The sequence below is a fragment of the Leptonychotes weddellii genome, chromosome 1 (genome assembly GCF_054177405.1).
Source record: "Leptonychotes weddellii isolate Sample4059 chromosome 1, ASM5417740v2, whole genome shotgun sequence".
Taxonomy (NCBI): domain Eukaryota; kingdom Metazoa; phylum Chordata; class Mammalia; order Carnivora; family Phocidae; genus Leptonychotes; species Leptonychotes weddellii.
In genome coordinates this window covers 99,939,692-99,961,385 of record NC_138369.1, presented here as the reverse complement: position 1 = coordinate 99,961,385, position 21,694 = coordinate 99,939,692, and the positions used below count along the sequence as shown (strand labels likewise).

Genomic DNA, 21,694 nt, shown 5'->3' with positions numbered 1-21,694 from the left:
GATCCAGCTGAATTCCTGAGAGGAGACGAAATCCAGGTCTCCTACTCCTCCGCCATCTTGCTCCGCCCCTATGTCATTTAATCTTAACAGCAATCCTATGTTGTAAGTGCCATTCTTTATTAGCCCTATTTTACAGACGAGGAAACTATTAATTGGAAAAATTAAGTAATTATCCCACAGTTATACAGCTGATAAACTGGTTGGGGCAGGATTTAAAGCCAGTTTGGGTCAAAGTAGGAACCCTTATTCCAACAGTCTAACTAAACTTTGAATTATTATCCAACAGATTACGATATAAGAGCCTAGTTACCACTATCAGATCTGCATAAATTTCTTCCCATAATGAGAAATGTATCAAGACATATTTATCGGGGTGCCTAGGTGGCTCAGTCAGTTAAGTGTCTGCCTTCAGCACAGGTCATGATTCCAGGGTCCTGGGATCGAGTTCTGTATTGGGCTCCTTGCTCGGTGGGGAGCCTGCTTCTCCCTCTGCCTGCCGCTCCCCCTGCTTGTGCTCTCTCTTGGTCTCTCACTCTCTCTGACAAATAAAGAAATAAAATCTTTAAAAAAAAAACAAACCACATATTTATCTAGGTAGTCTCCCCTTAAATGTCTCTGACTCCAATGTTCAGTCAGGTAAAAAGCTATAGCTTTTTGTCTTTAATTTTACTTTTAGGGATACACAAAAACTTCCCAGAAGACATGTGGACATTGAGTTTTAATGGAATCAATTTCAGATTCCATTCCTCAGATCTTTTTTTTGTAACTTTGGTTGGCCTGAGATGGTTCTCCTTTCCCATCTTTCCTTCCTATTTGCCCTCCTTCCACATTGCAAAAGAACAGTATTTCCCACATTCGTCAGAATCTTACAGTGTAACATTGCCCAGAGTATAAAAACTTATTGGAGGTCAAAGGAAGAATTTGAAAGTGCATTTTTTCACCTGGTGGACATACTTAGGGCAAGGTGTCACCCAGATGATGATCTATCCATCCATCTTCCTCCCTCCGCCAACCCTCCTTTCTTTCCTTCTATGCATGCATCCATTCATCCATCATCTGGCTATCAGTCTTAGAATGAGAATTCAGACAGAGGATGACTTTTATAGGGAATTGTTTTCCTATCTTTACTTTGAGTTGAAAAATGAAAACAGGCATTTTCTGATAGAAAAGTAAGTCTGATTTGGCCCTTTTGTTTGACGGTAAGGACTGACTTTAACAATAAGCTAAAAAGTAGCCATTTCTCAAAATTTAATGACCTAAATATGTGGCTCAAGATTTGGATTAAAATATTTGAAGCTCATATGTAATATGCCCAGAAATTATATCCTTTGTAACTATTTAAACTTAAGATGAAAGGTTTTATATGTCGATTTATAAATGTGCAAGAGGACTCTATACTTTTCGAAATTCTTTCAGAAGATATTCAAACATTTTTATCTTTTTTGAAGGCATGGTTTTAAAATACTAATCAGTGCCTTTCCCTAGCTTCTGCTTCCCCCAGCTAAATAGGCCTCTGGGGCAGGATTCATACCTGCGTGATTCAGGACAAAATACCACGGCCCAGAATCCGGTTGCTATGGGCCTCCTATTCCTGCAACTCTGCTTTCTTCTAGAAACCTTAAGATCAACTACTGCTTAAACTATGATGCACTTGTTGCACCCTTTAGACTTTTGTCTGCCACCAACTCTCACTTTTGCATGGAAGGGGTGGTCTGCCATGCTGTGATTGGTGTTAGATCCTGGCCTGCCCTGAATAATCATCCTTTCTTCTGCCTGACTCTTAATATCAGACACTTATGTTCCTTTGCTTGGGTTTTATGACCTAGTCTAAAATGTAGTCAGAGTATATCTTTCCTACATTACTGTCAGAAATGATAGTAACTGCCTATATAATTGCATTAAAAATCGCCTGTCTGATTCTGAAGTCATAGAGGAAGGAAAGAGTCAACCCTGACCAGAGGCAGATTTACTTGAAGTTAATGCAGTTCAAACTTGAGGGCCCATCCTTGCACAAGCCCTTTCTAAGGCCTGCCTCATATATTTTTGGAAAATCTGGAGAAGGTATTTGAAGTAAGAAGTAATCAGGTAGGACCACTGTCTGTTTTTACTCTGACAGCCCTTGGTTATATTTTCCCTGTATAGAGGGAGGTTAGATTAGCCTCCAGTGGGGAGCTAGCTAAGCGACACCTGAGTTGAGGATATATCAAGTTTGAACATAGTGAAATGTATTTATGTAGTTTGCAGTTACTTTCACATATAGTTAAGGTTTTGCTAGCAAGTTTTCACAGGCCCACCAGGGGAAGAGCGAGGATTCAAATCAGAATTTGGCTGGCCCTAAGGCCAGTGATACTAATACTAAACCACGCTGCTTTCATATGCTCGATGGTCCACCAATGGCTTTGCACTTCTTAAACTAAAGCACACTAGACAGTCTATCCTGAGGCACCTGCCAAATGTTGACACTTGCCCCCTTGCCTGCCTGGCTCCAGCATACCTTCCTAGTCCTGTTCCCCACTGCTGCCCTACTTGTACACTCTACTGAATCCAAACTGGACACCATGCCTTTGCCAGATCATACCATTGCTCTCCTTTGACCTAAAACGGCCTCACTCAGGGGCGCCTGGGTGGCTTAGGTGGTTAAGCGGCCGACTCTTGATTTTCAGTGCAGGTCATGACCTCAGGGTCATGAGATTGAGCCCCATGTCTGGCTCCATATTCAGCGTGGAGTATGCTTGGGATTCTTTCTCTCCCTCTGCCCCTCCCCTTGCTCCTGTGCTCGCTCCCTCTCTCTCTCTCTCAAAATAAAATAATAACAATAAAAAAATGGCCTCGCTCCATTACATCTCAGTATGTTCTTACTGGTAATCTGACATTCAGTGAGGATAAATAAAACTCATAATGCACCATCACAACAAGGACAATAATAACCAATCACTTTATGAGTGTTATAAATTCAAGGAGTATTTATCATTAGCCACTGCATCAGAAAACTTCAAATGACCTAAAATCTTCCAGCTCATGAATACAAGAAACTTTGATAGAGGTTTTCCCAGGTTTGGCAGCAATTCTCAAAATTGACATGACATTACCAATAACAAGTTGAAAAGCCAAAGGAGACTTTCTAAAACATCAGGTAAAAAACAAAACAAAATAAAATCCTGCAAATTTTGTTCAACCATTCTAAAGGAGAGACTGCGTTATCTTCTTAGAGGAAATAATGTTACAAACGTATCATTATAGGAAGAGGTAAACAAAGAGTATGCCAAAAATGTGGGAAAAATAAAGCATGTGTCAGACTACAGCATATATTTGGCAATTAATAAAAATATTATTATTTTAAGGGGCACCTGGATGGTGCAGTCAGTTAAGCGTCTGACTCTTGGTTTCAGCTCAGGTGGTCTCAGGGTCGTGAGATTGAGCCGCACGTTGGGCTCCACACTCAGCATGGAGTCCGCTTGAGATTCTCTCTCCCTCTCCCTTTGCCCCTCCCGCTTATGTTCTCTTTCTCTCTCTCAAATAAATAAATAAATATTTTAAAAATAAAAATAGAAATGTTATTTTCTAGGTTCTGTAATATTTGGGTATTTATTACCTCTTTAAATTTGCAATTTATTGTGATTTCTTTTCTCATTCTAAATAAATCTGCATTTTGTACCTACTTTTTATTCTTTTTTTCCTAAAGAGGGTTCTCCATATTATATAAGTCTCAGGCCCCAGGAAATCTGGGCCTCTCCCTGTCCTGCCTGAGGAACCTGACAAACCAACAGAACATGGGCAGCCCCTGGGCTCTGTGGTCACTACCACTTTCTTCCTTATTCCCATGCCCCTTGACTGCTGTCCAGACTTGTGGACTGACAGACTTGTGGGACACAGGTGGAAGAACAAGTTAATGACCCAGATTTCAGAGGGCTCTCCATGAGTACACCACACTCTACTCCTTCAAAGGAGCCAGAGCTTGACAACCTGATCTACCGTGAGGCTTTGGGACAAATGTGGACAAGGACAGTTTTATTGTCTACTAGGCAAACGTGTGCTGATTTTTATAAATGGAATGCTTTTGACGATATAATACATCACTAAGAATTGTTCAATTTACGCTTAACTGTCAAAAGCTTTGAGATGCATTTATGGTTTTTTTGGGAGCCAGTTCGGGGTTCCCTGAGAACCTGTGCCATCAACAAGGCATCTAAAATAAAATAAAAAATTATACATTAACGGGCGCCTGGGTGGCTCAGATGCTTAAGCGTCTGCCTTCGGCTCAGGTCATGATTTCAGGGTCCTGGGATCGAGTCCCGCATCGGGCTCCCTGCTCCTTGGGAGCCTGCTTCTCCCTCTGCCTCTCTCTGTCTCTGTCTCTCATGAATAAATAAATAAAATCTTTAAAAAAAATAAAAAATAAAAAATAAAAAAAATTATACATTAACAAAAAGTATACATTATAAATACTTAGAGAATATTGATTCCTTTAGAGTTTAGAGTGCCTGTCCATGCACTTGAAAATTTGGTTTTTGGTGGGAGAACATGGTTAAGAAAGGGATGCAGGGGAACACATTCAAAGCAAATATTCTTAAAGAGATACTTTAGTTGCTTTGCATAGCACATGGATTCAGATAGATGGAAACGATGAGACTTGTTCATCAAGTCATAAAAACACATCAGACATCTTCAAGGAAAATAAATCTCCAGTGCTCCAAACATCCCAAATGTTAACTGAGAGAACTTCCCTAACTAAAGCTACTAGTAAATACTTGTTATCTCCACTTACCAGCAGGAGAAAAGAACATATTTTATTACACAGAACCAAGGGAAAACAAACTTCCAATATGGCAATGAGAAGAGAAGTTTTTCATGTTTTAAGTGCTGGCTTTAGAGAATATAAAAAGTTACTACAAATTCACTCGAACCTCACAATAATACTACAATGGGACATTGCCCATACATCAATCCCCATTTTAATAAGGCCCTTTCAGGTACTTTAGGGAGGAAACTATCTGGGATGATGCCCTACTCTAGACTTGCCCTCCAAAATTGTCTGCTCTAAAGCAGCAGCTCTCAGCCTTGGCTGTGCACTGGAATCACCTGGGCAGATTTAAAAAATACTGAGGCCTGGGTCTCACTGCTCAGAGATTCTGATTTAATTGGTCTGGGTGTAGTCGGGGCATAAACCCCCCCAAGATGATTCTAATATGCCACAAAGGTTGAGAACGCCTGCTCTAAAGCAGTTCTCAACCTCAGCGCTATCAACATTTTGGGCCAGATAATTCTTTGCTGTGAGGGCTGTCCTGTACATTCCAGCATATTTTACCAGCATCCTTGGCTTCTATCCACTAGATACCACTGGTTCCTCCCCCCTGACTCCTCCTCCTTAGTTGTGACACTAAAAATGTCTCCAGACATTGCCAAATGTCAGGAGATGGGGTAAATGTGTTAAAAATTGTCCGTGGTTGAAAACCACTGCTGTAGAGTATTATAGTAAACCAATTTTATTATTTTGGGCTGTTAGAAAACAATTCCTGACAAATAAAAGCAGGGCAAAACAGAACCTCATCTGAGACTCTAGTAAGTTGGACCCAGTGGACACCAGTGAACAGTGTGCGCTGATCGCCAAAGCACAAAATGCAACTGGGTACCCCCAATTGCTTAGAAATAAAGAAAATGCTGAGGAGGTCATAAATCCAGTACGACTTCAAAATAGCCATTTAAAAATTAATACAACTGCAGCTACTCAGGGATTTACAGATTAGAAGTGGACTTGACCGCATCTGTCACGTAAGACCTCATTCCATTTTGTAAAGCTTTCATATTACAAAAAAAAAAAAAGAAAGAAATCTGCTAAAATTTTGTCAACAGGCAACTATTTTTAGACAAGCTCATTTTCTTTGGTGGCTCTGGAATACTGATTGCCCCTACAGGGTAAGGTTTACAAGGAAGTACAGTCAACTGAAGAGGCTTGACGTTCTGACATTACAGCCAAAAGGGAAAATTAACATGCCTAATTGTACTCTGAGCACTCGACCTTCTTACATTTTATTTGCAAACGCAATTACACCAGGCCCATAACATTTCAGGTATGATTTTAAAACACATGTAGGCCTTCAGGTAAGTAGGCAAATTTGGTTGAGTTTATTTCCTTCTATTTATGTGGGCCAATACTTGCCAAAAGCTGACTCTAAGTGCAAAAATCAAATGCATCTCTAATTTGGTGAGGGCATTTTTGTTTTTCCTAGCTCTTGTAACGCTTAATCTCAGACTGAATCTCGTGTAGATCAGAAAGCAATTTTAGGGGCGCCTGGGTGGCTCAGTCGGTTAAGCAGCTGCCTTCGGCTCAGGTCATGATCCCAGGCTCCTGGGATCGAGCCCCACATCGGGCTCCCTGCTCAGCAGACAGCCTGCTTCTCCCTTTCCCGCTGCCTGCCACCCTGCCTACTTGTGCTATCTCTCTGTCAAATAAATAAATTTTAAAAAATCTAAAAAAAAAAAAGAAAGCAATTTTAAAAGAGTGGTAGGTAAAAAAATATATGCACGCTCTCAAAAATAACACTTTTCTCAAAACATTTTTTAAAAATCTAGCCACAGGGGCGCCTGGGTGGCTCAGTGGGTTTGGCGTTCAACTCTTGATTTTGGCTCAGGTCATGATCTCAGGGTCCTGAGATGGATCCCTCTGTAGGGCTCTGCACTCAACAGGGAGTCTGCTTCAGATTCTCCTCTCCCTCTGCCCCTACCCCTGCTCATGCGTGCTCTCTCTCGCTTTCTCTCTCAAATACATAAATAAATCTTAAAAAAAAATCTAGTCACAGTGAAGCAGTTTCTAGGAAATGGGGGAAAGCTAGTTGTTAGTTCCATCCACATTCTTCTTGCACTAACACTGACACATTGAGAGACGCACTTGTTTACTGCTGTTTTCTCTAGGAGCAAAGAATCTGAGGTGGTAATTTCGTAGGGAAGGAGAAGCCCACAAGCATGGGAAATTGCAGAATAGTAAAAAGTGGAAAAGACAGACAAGATATTCAGTGACTTCTTCCTTTTTGCTTCTTTACTTTTTCTCTACACAAAAGAAGCAGCAGCCAAGAAGCAACAAAGGAGAGGAAACTTTACTGAGGGCAACTGCTGGGTCAAATGTAAAAATAATTTCTCTAGTTATTCTATTCATCTATTTTAAAAATGTAAAACAGAACAGGTCATCAAATTATTTAATAAATATAAAAAATTTAAATGTGATGAATTTTAGAACATAGCCAGCTAAAGGAAAGAAACAAAGAAAGAAAAATAAAGTCCAGGAATGAGGAAGGAGAGAGAGAGAGAGACAGAAACTACTACCAGCTACAGAGCAGTGCCTTCATCTTGAAGCAGTTAGGATACTGCTGTGAATACGAAGCTGCAGTCTCACACCTGCAGACGTACCTGAAGACTCTGGCCCAGATGTTTGCCTCCGTGCCAAATTCTCATGTTGAAATTCTAGTATGATAGTATCTGCAGGGGGGGCCTTTTGGGAGGTGATTAGGTCCTGAGGGCAGCACCCTCTGGAATGGGCTTAGTACCCTTTTAAAAGAAGCCAGAGAGAGCTCTCTAGCCCCTTCCACTGTGTGAGGATGCAGTGAGGAGTCAGAAGTTGTGAGCAAGAGGAGGGCCCTTACCGGATCATGCTGACATCCTGATCTCAGACTCTAGAGTCTGCAGAACTGTGGTAGGTAAAAACTGTGAGAAATAAATTTCTGTTGTTTATAAGCCACCCAGTCTGTGGCATATGTTATAGCAGCCTGAACGGACTAAGATACTGGGCATTGCATCAGGAAGTTCTACAAGGAAAGGTCTTTGTGAATGAGAGGAGTCAGAAGTAATATTCAAAATATTTAACAACTGATACATTGATGGCATTGGCACTGGCCAAATGAAACACAAGCTGCAGTTGTGGGAAAGAACGCTAAGTCTAAACAGCTCTAAGACCATCCTAGTGCTGAACGCTCCAGCTTTGGACTTAAGGGAAGCAGGATGAAGATATGGATGAGAAAATGAGAGGACAGGTGATAATAGAGAAGGGAGGCAAAGGAGCTGGCAGAATTAAGAGTAGATATTTTTACAACTCAGACTGTGGTAGCTAGCCTCTAAGATGCCCCCAGTGATCCCCACCTCCTGGTATTCATACCCTTGTGTGGTCGCCTCCCACACTGAGTTAGGATCGGTCTTTGTGACCAATTGCATATGGCAGAAATCATGGTATGTCACTTTCAATATTAGGTTATAAAAGACGCCGTTTCAATGTTGGGTACTGCCTTGCTCTCTCTTAGAGGGAAGCCACGTAACAAACAGCCTTATGGCGAGGCCATGGGGAAAGAACTGAGGCCCATGCCAAGAGCCACATGAGTAAGCTGGAAAGCAGTACTCCCAGCCTCAGTCTTCAAAGATTGCTGCCCTGGCTGACAACTTGACTACAACTTCACAAGAGAACCAACCAGAATTCTGGATCTTCGGAAACTGTGTGAGGTGATAAAGTTATTGTTTAAAGCTGCAAAGTTTTGGAGTGATTTGTTATGCAGCAAGAGATAACTAATACACAGCATTAGGAAAAAGCAAAACCCAAAACAGAGTACCAATACACTTGAGGAATTGCTCTTCCATTCAGGACAGCACAAGGAAGAAAGAGGAGGTTGACAGAGCCAGTATTTTGCTGGTTTCTGTTGTGCTCTGTGTGGGAAGTTAGCTTATGCACAGTAGCAGATAAGTAATCCTCTCTACCATGAAGGGGTTTGAAAAATGCCCCTGTATACCAAACTAAAAATATTCAAGTTAGGAAACAGCAAAGGTAATAACAAAAAGGCCATTACTGTTAGAGCATCTACCCTATGTCTGTCATTTTCCATACATTATCTTTAATCCTCATAAAAAGCCCCATACGGCATGATATTATCATAAGGAATTATCCTGAAGCCAGTTTGGCTTCAAAGCCTAGGCTCTTTTCATTATGCTATACCTCCTTGCAAGAAAATCAGCAGAGGTTTGTCTATAGTTCGGGAAAGAGAATCAGACTAAAAGGTCAAGTAAAGCAGCGAGTCAGGTGACTTGTCAGACACAGGAAAATCAAGCTTGGGTGAAGCAGAGGCAACCACCAGGAAGTAAGATCAGAAAATGGTGAATCCAATACAGATTCCAAGATTCAAAGGGGCACATGCACCCCAATGTTCATAGCAGCACTATCAACGATAACCAAACTATGGAAAGAGCCCAAGTGTCTATCAACTGATGAATGGATAAAGAAGATGTGGTATATATATATATATATATATATATATATACAATGGAATATTACTCAGTCATCAGAAAGAATGAAATCTCACCATTTGCAATGACGTGGATGGAACTAGTGGGTATTACGCTAAGTGAAATAAGTCAGTCAGAGAAAGACAAATACAATATGATTTCACTCATGTGGAATTTAAGAAACAAAACAGGTGAACATAGGGGAAGGGGGGAAAAGAGAGAAGGAAACAAACCATAAGAGATTCTTAACTATAGAGAACAAACTGAGGGTTGATGGAGGGAGGTGGGTGGGGGATGGGCTAAATGGGTGATGGGTATTAAGGAGGGCACCTGTTGTGATGAGCACTGGGTGTTATATGTAAGCAATGAATCACTAAATTCTACTCCTGAAACCAATGTTACACTATATGTTAACTGACAAGAATTTAAATAAAAATTTGAAAAAAAAGAAGAAAATGCTGAATCCACATCAACTCACTGCCCATGAGTCCTGTTCTCTTTCAGGTGAACTTTTTTTTTTTCTCCCCAATAAGCCTAGCTCTCACTGTGCTCTGGTACCAGGTTGACAGAGCCAGTATTTTGCTGGTTTCTGTTGTGCCCTGTGTGGGAAGCGATGAATCACTCGCTAAGGGCATAAAGGCTTCCAAGAGCCCTATGGTAGAAGCCCTGGAGCCCAGGTGTTCATTGGCAAGGTACTGAGTTGGTCTCACTACTGACCTTCTCTGACCTTGACATTGAGTTCCATGATGATGACCTTGTTGCTTAGTTCCTTTCTTGACTTATTCCAGGGATATACATGACAACTTAGGGGTGAAAAGCTTTACTGAAAACAAGCAGAATGGCTTCCGGCCTTATTATATTCTACTTCCAGCATTGAAGACAAGGGAAAATGTACTAGGAAGGTTTGTGTAGTTTTATTTATTTTTTGAAAAATTAAAAAAAAAAATAGAAAAGGCATGAACAAAGTTAAAAATTCGAACAATACAAGAGGATAAAAATGTAAGTCTCCTTCCCCAGCTTCTCCTCTCCAGAGTAACCACTGTTGTGGGTTATCTATGGAAGGTAATTCATTTTTACACAAGTGAAAAGTGGGATCTCACTGTGCCACTCAGGTTGAAGAGCCCAGGTACTTGAATTCATTACCCATAAAAATGAGGATGAGAGGATTCAGTTATTTTGGTTTGAGCTGGGAAGCTCCCAACTGTTACATCAAAAAAAATACCCTCTCCTTTTGTCTTCTGCTGTATGTAAGATTTTTCTATAAATGCATTTGAACACTCTCTGCATTGGATAGGGTCACATGCTATACTAGAGCTTTGAAAAACATGAATAATGTATCCTTGGCTTTTATAGATGGTTGTTATGCAAGAAATGACAATAAGACAAACTCACATGTGTTTCCTATGAAGTTTTCTTTAAGATTTCATTTGTTGTGCTCGTATGGGACATCCCCTATGTACCATTTTGCATCCTCTTGGTCCCGCCTCTTAACCTGGCCACTGGTGCAGGGACGGGTTCAGCCCAGGTACAGCCTTGCCCTGAGCCATTTCTCATTTGCTTCCTTCCCAGGAGCTTCCCTGATGCCAAGGTGTGGGAAGCCTGCCAAATTCACTCAGCACTCAGGCATAGGTAAACCAGCGGAGAAGTTCATGTCGGTGGCGCTACTGTTGACAAATGAAGAGTGGGACTAGTAGCTAAATGCTTCCCCTTTCACCTCCTGGTGGATGGTTCTGGGATGCAGTTCATAAGCTTTCTATGTAGGCATAAGCAGCAGTCACCCTCTGGGGAGGCCAACTCCATAATGAGTCCTCATATTAGCTTTCCCTTGCTTCCTTTTTCATTCTCAATGCCCTTCACTCCCATTCTTTGGGACTGCATTCTCAAATTAACTATCTTCACCAAGGCTTTTGTTCTAGGCTCTGCTTTAAGGGAACCCGGGCTGAGATAACGTTGTTCAATGTCCTTTTACAAGGTGCCTTTTGAAAAAGTGCCTAAGCTCGAGTACCAGAAGAGACGTTGACCCCATTGAAAATCAATGTCCTTTTACAAGGTGCCTTTTGAAAAAGTGCCTAAGCTCGAGTACCAGAAGAGACGTTGACCCCACTGAAAAACGTTTTTATTTTGTCTATTCTTCATGGTTAGTATATTTGCTGCCTTCTCTTTCTTGGCCTTGCTTTTCTATTTTTATTGGAACATCATTATCGTACGTGTGTATCTATTGATTGTATGTAAATCAAACTCTGAGGGAGCAAATAGGATATAAATAACAAGAGTGCCATTTGTGTTACCTCCTTGAGCAAGAAGGACTGAGATCAGAGGAACGGAAAGCCCAGACTCAGGTAAGGAAGAAGCCGGTTAAGGTGTCATTTTGAGGCAGGTCTCACTTAGAAGATGGATTTATAGAGACAACAGTCAACACTAGCAATAAATTCAAAGGGAAAGGGCTTCGAAGTCGACTGTCCTTCCCCATTTCTTAGCCAGAGCCAGGGACACAGTGGCCGTGTGTGTTGAACAGTGTTTGCCCCAGTGATCTCTCTGTGGTTGATTTACAGGTCCCTTGGACTGATTACAGAACGACGGGAGCACATTCAGGTGCCTCTAGAGGGGAGGAACTGCAGAGATTCGTCATCACACTGGCCTCATCAGAAATGGCCTAAGCCACACAGCCTTGAGACAAGGACATTAACTAAAGAAAGAAACACAGAGAATTCCTCCGGGCAAGAGAGCGTGGCTAGAAAACAGTGCCTTTCAGAAGGCAATTTACCAAATGAAACTTCGGAGTGTCTAGTAGCTCCCAAAGATTAAATTTAACATTCTTGCAAAGTAACATTAAACAGCAGTCCAGCTGCCTATGATTACAGATCTTCCGAGTCTGAAAGTCAGCCAGAGGAGGCATTTTGCTTACATCTCACTACTGCAAATGGACAGTCACGGTACATTAGAAATTCTGGCCCTTTAAAAACTATCCTATTTTTCCCTACAGACTGAAGGTTTTACAATTAACTTGGATCTCATTAAAATTTATTACAAGCATTCCAACGAAGTCTGTAGAATCTTGGTCACAAAATTCCAATAGTGCCGAGAGGAGGAGACACAGAAAGTACCAGCAGCCTGTCTCTGGTTGGCCAATGCAGCCTAAATTGTGACCACCTGGTACAATTATTTTCTTTGAAGTGTACACATTTTCTTCAGTCCCCGTAATCAAATACTACTTTAGAGCAGGTAATAACATTACTTCCCTTGTGGCAAACAATGACAACTTGATTAGAAAGATAAACACAGCTCCATTGAAATGTTTTAATCACTAGAGGTGGCACTTCCTGATTCTAAATCTCAGTGTTAGCTTGCGGTTTCCAGTATTCTCAGTAACGTTCTTTAGAATTTAGAATTTTATTCTGCACACTACAAAACTTGGACCAATGTCTTTTCAGAGTGGATATGAGGCTTTCTGTTAAAAATGCAAGAAGAAGTTGGGGACCGTGATTTTTAAAAAAATAACTCCCCACCATATCACTTTCACAAAATTCAGTCTGAATTATCTTTTCTTTAAATTTCGGAGATCTCATAAGAAAACAGGCAATGCTGACAATATATTGATGTAAGCTAATTAATGTAAACTAATTAATATTATTTGGAGAGCAACATTTAAAATGTGGAAGATGGGAGCGCCCGGGTGGCTCAGTCAGTTAAGCGTCTGACTCTTGGTTTTGGCTCAGGTCATGATCTCAGGGTCATGAGATGGAGCCCCGTGTAGAGCTCCACGCTCAGCATGGAGTCTGCTTGAGATTCTCTCTCTGCCCCTTCCCTGACTTGCGCACGCGTGTGCGCTCTCTCTCTCTCTCTTAAATAAACAAATAAATCTTAAAAAAAAATAAAGTAAAATGTGGAAGGTGATGCTATGGCAGAGGGCAAGAATAGGTACTGGCACACAGTCATAGGAAGAAAAGAACAAATAAAGCATTAGTCACAATAAGCCTGCCTTTAAAAATGCAACTGACATTACAGTTAAGAGGCTTATGGAATCTCTTATGACTTTCTGATTTAAGAACATTTCCTCCTCCCAAACCTAATTCCTTCCTCCTCTACACATTTACTGTCCTCCCAGCACACCCTCTACAGCACCAATTGCACTGTCCTCTAGCTCTATGTTTCTACTGCTGTCTGCGCACACACACACACGCACACACACACAAACACACACCTGCAGTGAAGGACCACACGGTCATCTGGGCATTCCCAGTGGAGGCACCATGCCTGGCTCGCAGGTGCTCAATGTTTACAGAGTGAATACATGAATAAACCAATGAATGTCAAATGAACTAAAGACAGAATCACACAATGGTAAAGCTGAGAGCAACTGAAGAAGATACCTAATGCAATGTCCTTTTTAGCAGTGGAAGAAAGCAAGCAGAGAGAGGGGCAATGTTCCGTCCCGGACATGGAGACCAGCCCCAGGGCTCGTGGATCACATTTTTGGATACTTTCCAACAGCTATGCCTAGAGTTTTCTAGTTTGTAGATGGCAAAGTCACTTTGTTACTACTCCCTGACCCTTATCTTTTGGCTTTTGAAATCCATGATAAAAAGGGGAAATGGAAGAATTATAACTGAAATTCAAGTTAGCACAGTTAAAAAGATTGTTATCATTGGCCAGAGAGTTCTCAGTTTAAAAATGGATTCTGACTACCTATTTTAGTCTTCTGCTCCCATTGTTACATGACTAATAATTGGCTGCATTACGAAAGCCCTCATTATGTTTTTGTTAATAATACTACCATTCTCATCTTTTCACAGACCTCCAAATTCAGGGATTCTATATGGTGATGAGAACTGAAACGTGGATAAAAAAGGGAGGCACCATGCTGGAAATATTAAAAGGTTATGTGAATGGTAACTATGGCATATCCACTCAATAGGTTATTACGCAACCATTACCGATGACTTTTCTGAGTAGTTTGTAAGAGCATAGAGAAATATGACTACATTTCAGTCTTAAATGAAAAAAATATAAATAACTGGGCATAAAGAACTAAAATCCAGCAGAGAAAAATGAGTAAAAGTAATTATACTAAAGATGGTGGTTACGTTTAAGTGGTAGAATTAGAGATTATCTTTTCTATTTTGCCATTTTAAAAAAATGTCTTAAAATGTATTTCTATTACTCTTATAATGGAAAAAAGAACAGATTTAATTTTTTACAGAAATTCAGAAGCTGGGGGGCACCTGGGTGGCTCAGTCAGTTAAGCATCCAACTCTTGATCTCAGCTCAGGTCTTGATCTCAGGGTCATGAGCTCAAGCCCAGTGTTGGGCTCCACACTGGGCATGGAGCCTACTTAAAAAAAAAAAGAAATTCAGCAGTTGGTGCCAGAGGTTGCACAATGAATGCTGAATTTCCCTTAATAATTGGGTCCCTGGGCGCCTGGGTGGCTCAGTCGGTTAAGTGACTGCCTTCGGCTCAGGTCATGATCCCAGGGTCCTGGGATCGAGTCCCGCATCGGGCTCCCTGCTCTGCGGGGAGCCTGCTTCTCCCTCTCCCACTCCCCCTGCTTGTGTTCCCTCTCTCGCTGTGTCTCTCTCTTTCAAATAAATAAATAAAATCTTTAAAAAAAAAAAAATAATTGGGTCCCTGTTTTTCCCTTTTTTCCAAATCCTGTCATCAAGGCTCTGGCAAGAGTATCTTTTGAGCCCAGAAATGAGGTCCTGATTGAAGATATAATGTAAGGAAACCTTAGTGTTACTCCTTCCCTCAGGACATGTTTGAGAAACATACTGAGAAATTCACTCTATTTATTAGAGTGAAGAACTTCCTGCACATGCCTTTTACTGCATTTCTTATGTTCTTAGAAAACCTGAAAGGGCCCTAAATAATTCACAGTCTCTTTCCTAGGTTTGGTTTCCCCTTGGGTGTTCAATTTTTTCCCCATGACAGTAAATGGCTTTCCTTTTGAGATCACCAATTACTCTGACAATAATGGCTCAATTAAATCGTAGGTGTAACTTCCAGGTACTGTCTATTTTAAGAAGAATAAAATAAGTTCAATTGGAGGTAACCCTCTGGCTACTTCCTAAACTGCTCAGAGCACATTCTCCACCCTTTTTAAAAGCTATTTCTCCAAAACGTCCATCATAGTACTTGGTGTCTTCACGACAGGTAGCTTTGCTTGGGTACAGCTCCCGGGAACTTCTAATGCAGAGCTGCATCAGGGAATCACAAAGCCAAGGCTGAAAAATTCATTGTATGTGATTGCCTGACACTTGTAAGTGGATCTGCAGGTCCCCAGCTTTAACTGATGCCCAAATGAACACAATAAACAGCCAGCTGAGTTCTCTCCTTCCCTCATCTGCACTATCTGGTTCACGTTCTACATGTAAGTGCTCTTTCTACAAGGTGGAAACACATGCTCTCCGGAAAGCTATATGGGTTTCAAGTAAACTGTCAGAACAGAAATAAAATCCTTACTGGTCTTAGGTTTAACTCTGAGAAGAAGCTCTGATCAGTAACTTAGGCAACTGCGTCCGAGGCCTGCAGCAAGATGGCATGACTGGGCAGGCCACCCTTTACAGGTACACTTGGCTGTTCCCCAAAGGAGGAGGTGGGCAGCTCTTTACTCCTGTTTCCCATGCCTTAGTGTTCCTCAGTGTGAGGCAGAGAATATCACTCTCAAATAACTGGGCCTACTCTCCTCAAATACAAGGCATTACAGGCCATACTACTTTATCTTTAACAAGAGAATATGTAGTTATTTATTCATGCCCAAACTAAAAAAACAAAACAAACAAAACCTTAAAAACAACTTGAGATTATTTAGAGAAATATGAATAATATACCAGCATAAAAATAAATAATAAGAGGAAAGATTCCCTCTCCTGCGATTTCGGCCCTTCAACTTTTGCCCACTATGACAAATTAAGAAAATTTATGTTAATCATGCTCTGTGAGCAGTGTGAAATGCTATTTTGATCTCTTCTCAAATCATGCCACTGTTTTCTTTGTAAATGTCTCTATGTTAAGCCCAACCTACTGAAATGTGTATGAACCTGCACTTCAATTCAAATAAAAACATTAATAGATCAAATGCAAAATACACCCTACTTTTTATTCTGAATTTTGCTTAGTATTAATAAATGCTAATAAAAATATCTAAGCTGTCTTAATGAGGATTCATGAATGACGGACGGCTCAGAACCTCTCCTTCCAAAATCTAGTCTTGCTTGACTCTTATAGCCTCATTCCCCATCCCACTAACAAAAGTATGTCTAGGCATTTTCGTGTGCAGATGCCAGGAAAGCTGACAGATGGCTTTTTTAGTCAAATATTTTGTACAGATTACACAGGTTGTGTGAGAAGAGAAAGACAGTAGAGCAAGCAGAAGGTTCAAGATAAAGCTACATACAACCTTGCAGAAACTATGGCAACCTGACTTTTCCAGTGTCAAGAGACCAGTTACAGTTTTAGAAATGGAAGATTTCCATGAGATCGTGTCCAAGCCTTTTATTTAAAGATTTATTTATTTAAGATTTATTTATTCACTTGAGAGAGACAGAGAGAAAGAGTGTGAGCGTGGGGAGGGGCAGAGGAAGAGGGAGAGAGAAACTTCAGCAGACTCCTCACAGAGCATGCAGAGTGCAACGCAGGGCTTGATCTCATGACCCTGAGATCATGACCTGAGCCAAAACCGAGTCAGACATTTAACCAACTGCGCCACCCAGGCGCCCCTATGCCTTTGATTTATGGGAAAATGGGCCTTAGGGAGGTTTGCTGACTCACTCAAGATCATACACCTGGTTGGCAGTAGAGTTAGAATACAGTCTGGGTCTCTTGGTTCCAGGTACTCTTTCAATTATACCACAAAACATCTTTATTCCTGTCAAAACTTAAAGATAAACCACTTGGATGAAAATCTCTCTAAACTGGTTTACACAATTCCTATTTTTATATACAAAATATAATTAACATTCTCTGTGAATTAAGGTCATTACTATGAAGATCAATGATGTTAACTCTATAATATAGAGTATGAATGCTGATCTTGCAGAGTACAGTACAATGCTGGGAGTATGCAACTGCTTTTATGGATTTCTGTGGATTTCCTCTACTTGTATTCCTCACTGCCCTCAGTGTCTCTGCTCCAATTATCATCCCTTCCCCCACCTTCTAATTCTAATTTTATTTTTTTAATTTTTTTTTAAGATTTTATTTATTTATTTGACAGAGACACAGTGAGAGAGGGAACACAAGCAGGGCGAGTGGGAGAAGGAGAAGCAGGCTTCCCGCTGAGCAGGGAGCCTGACGCGGGGCTCAATCCCAGGACCCCGAGATCATGACCTGAGCCAAAGGCAGACACTTAACGACTGAGCCACCCAGGCGCCCCCTAATTCTAATTTTAAACTCACGTTTTCTAAAGTCTATTCTCTAGAGTAATATGAAACGCAGAACAAATGCCCACCATATTCACTGCAGCATTATTCATTATAGCAAAAGCAAAAACAAAAACCATAAATGTCCAACATGGAAGAATGTTTAGTGACTAGTACTTTCAAGAACAGAATATTGTGCAGCCATTAAAATTATTTTCGCATAAAGAGGTTTGATAATGAAGAAGCACTGATGTACTAATGTTAAGGGAAGAAAGCAGAATATAAAACTGCAGAATATCAACCATATTGCAAAAATGCTTTGATCAGAAAGACACAAAAATGTTTACAATGGTAGGATTATTTATAATTACTATTCTCTTATACCATTCTACTTATCTCTATTTCTGCAATAAAAATGTAACACTCCAAGTCAGAAAAAGAATTTTAAAAAAGAAAACATCGCATTGGAAAAATATAACCTAACTGATGAGAACAATATAAAATAAAAATATATAGATTCTAGGTGAGATCTAAAGCCTCTGCCGTACGGGTTGGTCCATGAATTCAGCAACATGGTACAGTTGCCAGTGGCGTTTCCTTACTTCCCATTTCTTTGCTAAATTTCAGGTATGTCAGGTTGCCGGATATTTGAACTGCGGATGAGTAAAGCATCAAGGTCTGTATACTTAAAGGAAAAGAGAGAACACTGAGAAGAAAAGACCAAGAAAGAGGAGGGAGGGAGAAAAGGTTCTAAGCCAATGCTTTCAGACAACCGTCTAAGGATTTTTTTCATTAATTGGTTTTTAGAAGTTTAGAAGCCACAGATAGTGGCAACTGTCATTAAGTCACTCAGACTGATTTATCAGTAGCTGAGCATTAAAGACAAATTAACCTCTCTAGAGATCAGGCTAGTGTCCAATTAACAATTAACTACTGCCTGGAACTAGGAGAGCTGAATTAAGAATGCGAGAACATCAAAGCCAGGATAGCATGCGAAGCTAAGCAGTTGAAGCAGATAAGTGCTTAGTATAGGATGTTTATATCTGAAGGTACTGGATAGATAGATAGATAGATAGATAGATAGATAGATAGATAGATAGATAGATAGATAGATAGATTTTTTTTCCCCAATTTTCTATCCCAATTCTTTTGTAATATGATGAAAAATTTTTCTGTTAAATAGCAATATCTTTTTTGTATTTTCTCTACTTTCTTTAAATGAAACCTTTAGTACATGGGTAATGGAGGAGGAGGCAGTGACCTTTTGATCTGACAACACGCAGTGACACTCATTTATTCATGTACATATACTCAGCCCCCATAAAATGTGTCACCTCATGCAGGAATGAACAAGGGCAAACTGAGCCCAGAGTAGGTGATTTAACAAATAGATGTTGCTTGACTTCTCAAAGCTTCTAAAGATCATTTTTCAAAATTTCATTTTTTAAAAATTTCCCTCTGCCTTTGTGAACATTATATGCCAAGAAAACACTCTTAAGAGTATTTTAGACTGGTCTGAGGGACAGACAAGATCCAAATCTGTCCTCACTCAACATTAGTAGCATTTGCAATATGATTTCTAAGGACTTCCCCAAACATGCTATGTTTTATTATAGTAACCCTGTGAGATATTACTAGCCCAACTTCATAGATGCAGAAACATCTAATTTGCTAAAGATCATACCAATATTAAGGTAGAGGGAAAAGTCCCCCTTTAGATCTCTGGCTCCCAATCCTGTATTCTTTCCACTGCTTCACACCGCAGGCTTTACTGATAACTTCCATGCCAAAGTATTTGCCCCTAAAGTCCACGTACAGGGGTACCTTGGCAGATTAGTAGCTGCTTAACAACAGTGCAGGTGAGTGAAAAATTATTCCCAAAGAAGTTAAAATTGAGTGGGAGGAGGTTGAGCCTGATGTTCATTGCCACCTTGGTCTCCACTTGGGCCCCTTCATCCACACAGACTGTGTCTCTCTTCTCTTCATAAAACCATGTTCATCATTTGTCCTTCATGGTTTAAACGAATGCTGGCCCCAAAAGAATTCCATTAAAAATCTGAGCCACTCTCTCTATTCCTTTACTCCACATCCCTCAGCTTAACTCTGATAGTGTGCAGCTATTTTGGAGTGTTCCTATTCCCCAATTCTAAGGAATTTTTCTCCAGAAGCCATACACAGATGTTTGAGCTCCCCAGCTAGACTTTAAGCAAGATCTGTGTTTTCTACATCTCAGATTCCTCCCCACCTTTTCAACACTCTTCGCCCTGTCTTCCAACTGCCTAGGATCAACAAATGCCTTCCTAGGGAATGAGAACCTGCATGAGTGTGGGGAAAGCCCAGCTGGATTAGTCAGTAGGAGGCTGGAGTCCCAGCTCTACATCTAAGTGTGTGATTTCAGGCAAGTCTATGGGTCCCGGTTTTCTCAACATAAAATGGTTGCGGGAACACGAAGTGGGTGGACTACATGAGATCTATGATCTCTAAGATTCTGTGAATATTTATATTATTTTGATTGGGTTGATCACAGCCTTACTTTATTTCATTAGGGATGAGAGAGGAGATAAATGTGAATTCCAAAGAAAAGAATGTTAAAAACAAGACAAATACAGAGATCAAATAACTAGCCCCCTAACAGGCAGAAGAAAGCCAATGTGTCTGGAAAATTAATAAGCAAAGGAGAATAAGAAGGAGTAGAGATGCCTTGGGCTAGAAGTGTGGATCCTGTCTGACAGGGATATAAAGGGCTTGGAGGGTGGAATGTAAATGGGAGCGGATCGGTAACTAGAAAATTGCTATAGTGGTTAGGCGTATGTAGCGTGATGCTTGCTTTTTAAATATGCTCTTCTGTTTGCTCTTCAAGCTTGAAATCAAATGTTAAGAATGTCAGCACAGAGAATGCTGAGATCATGAGGAAGAAAATAAAATGCAAACTAACTTCCTTGTGAAACTAAAGACAGAAGTCCTGGTATTAAAATGGGGATTAATATTACCGACGTTTGACCATTAGCAACCTATTTTCCTCCATTTGGGAGGAGGAAGGGGTAAGTAATGACAATTTTAATCAGACTATTTCTCCTAAGTTTAATTTTATTAAAGATTTTTAAATTCCAAGTAATACTCAACTGGTTTCACTAAAATTGGGTTTTAGCTGACAGACCTTGTAATAGATTAAAATGGTGTTATAAGGAGGTCTGCCCATGCCTTGATTAAGAAACTCCCTTAGATGGGATGAATTTATGGCAGGGAGTGAGCCAAAGTCACCAATGGGGTATTAAGGATGAGAATTCATCTGAGGAGCTAAAGGAAAAGAAAGTCAAGCCTTGAACTGTCAAGGAAAAGAAAATCTCTGAAATTAAAAAATAATACTTGAAGCAAGTAACAATCCTGGGATTATTGGATGTAAAAGTTTTTAGTTGGTATCTAAAACTGAAGTGATACTTTCAAAGATTAAATCAATAAGAGTACGTGGTTCATAAAAGGCCAGAAAAATTCCATTAAAAAGAAGAGCAAAAATTTTAAAGGGATTTGATTTAAGAGCCATTTTTAGAAGTCTCTTGATGAAATTTTTGATACTAAAACTGCAGAGAAGAAACTTACTGTTAATCCATGTTATATAACTTTGAATCCAGTCTGCCCTCCATCTTCTACCTCAGAAAAGGGCCTAAATTTAACCAAAGTCTATAAAGACATTTCTTTTTTTTTCGTTAAGGCCTTATGTTTTTTTTTTTTTAATTTTTTATTTATTTATTTATTTTTTATTCTTATGTTAATCCCCATACATTACATCATTAGTTCTAGATGAAGTGTTCCATGATTCATTGTTCGTGCACAACACCCAGTGCTCCATGCAGAACGTGCCCTCCTCAATACCCAGCACCAGGTCAACCCATCCTCCCACCCCCCTCCCCTCTAGAACCCTCAGTTTGTTTTTCAGAGTCCATCTTCTCTCATGGTTCGTCCACCCCTCCGATTTCCCCCGCTTCATTCCTCCCCTCCCGCTACCTTCTTCTTCTTCTTTTTTTTTCTTAACATATCTTGCATTATTTGTCTCAGAGGTACAGATCTGAGATTCAACAGTCCT

General features: G+C 40.3%; 1 protein-coding gene across 4 annotated transcripts in view; it reads right to left on the bottom strand.

Annotated features, from left to right (window-relative positions):
• The window catches only part of PPM1L (protein phosphatase, Mg2+/Mn2+ dependent 1L), a 398,046-nt gene that overhangs the window by 57,054 nt on the left and 319,298 nt on the right, over window positions 1–21,694 (bottom strand). The window lies entirely within an intron of this gene.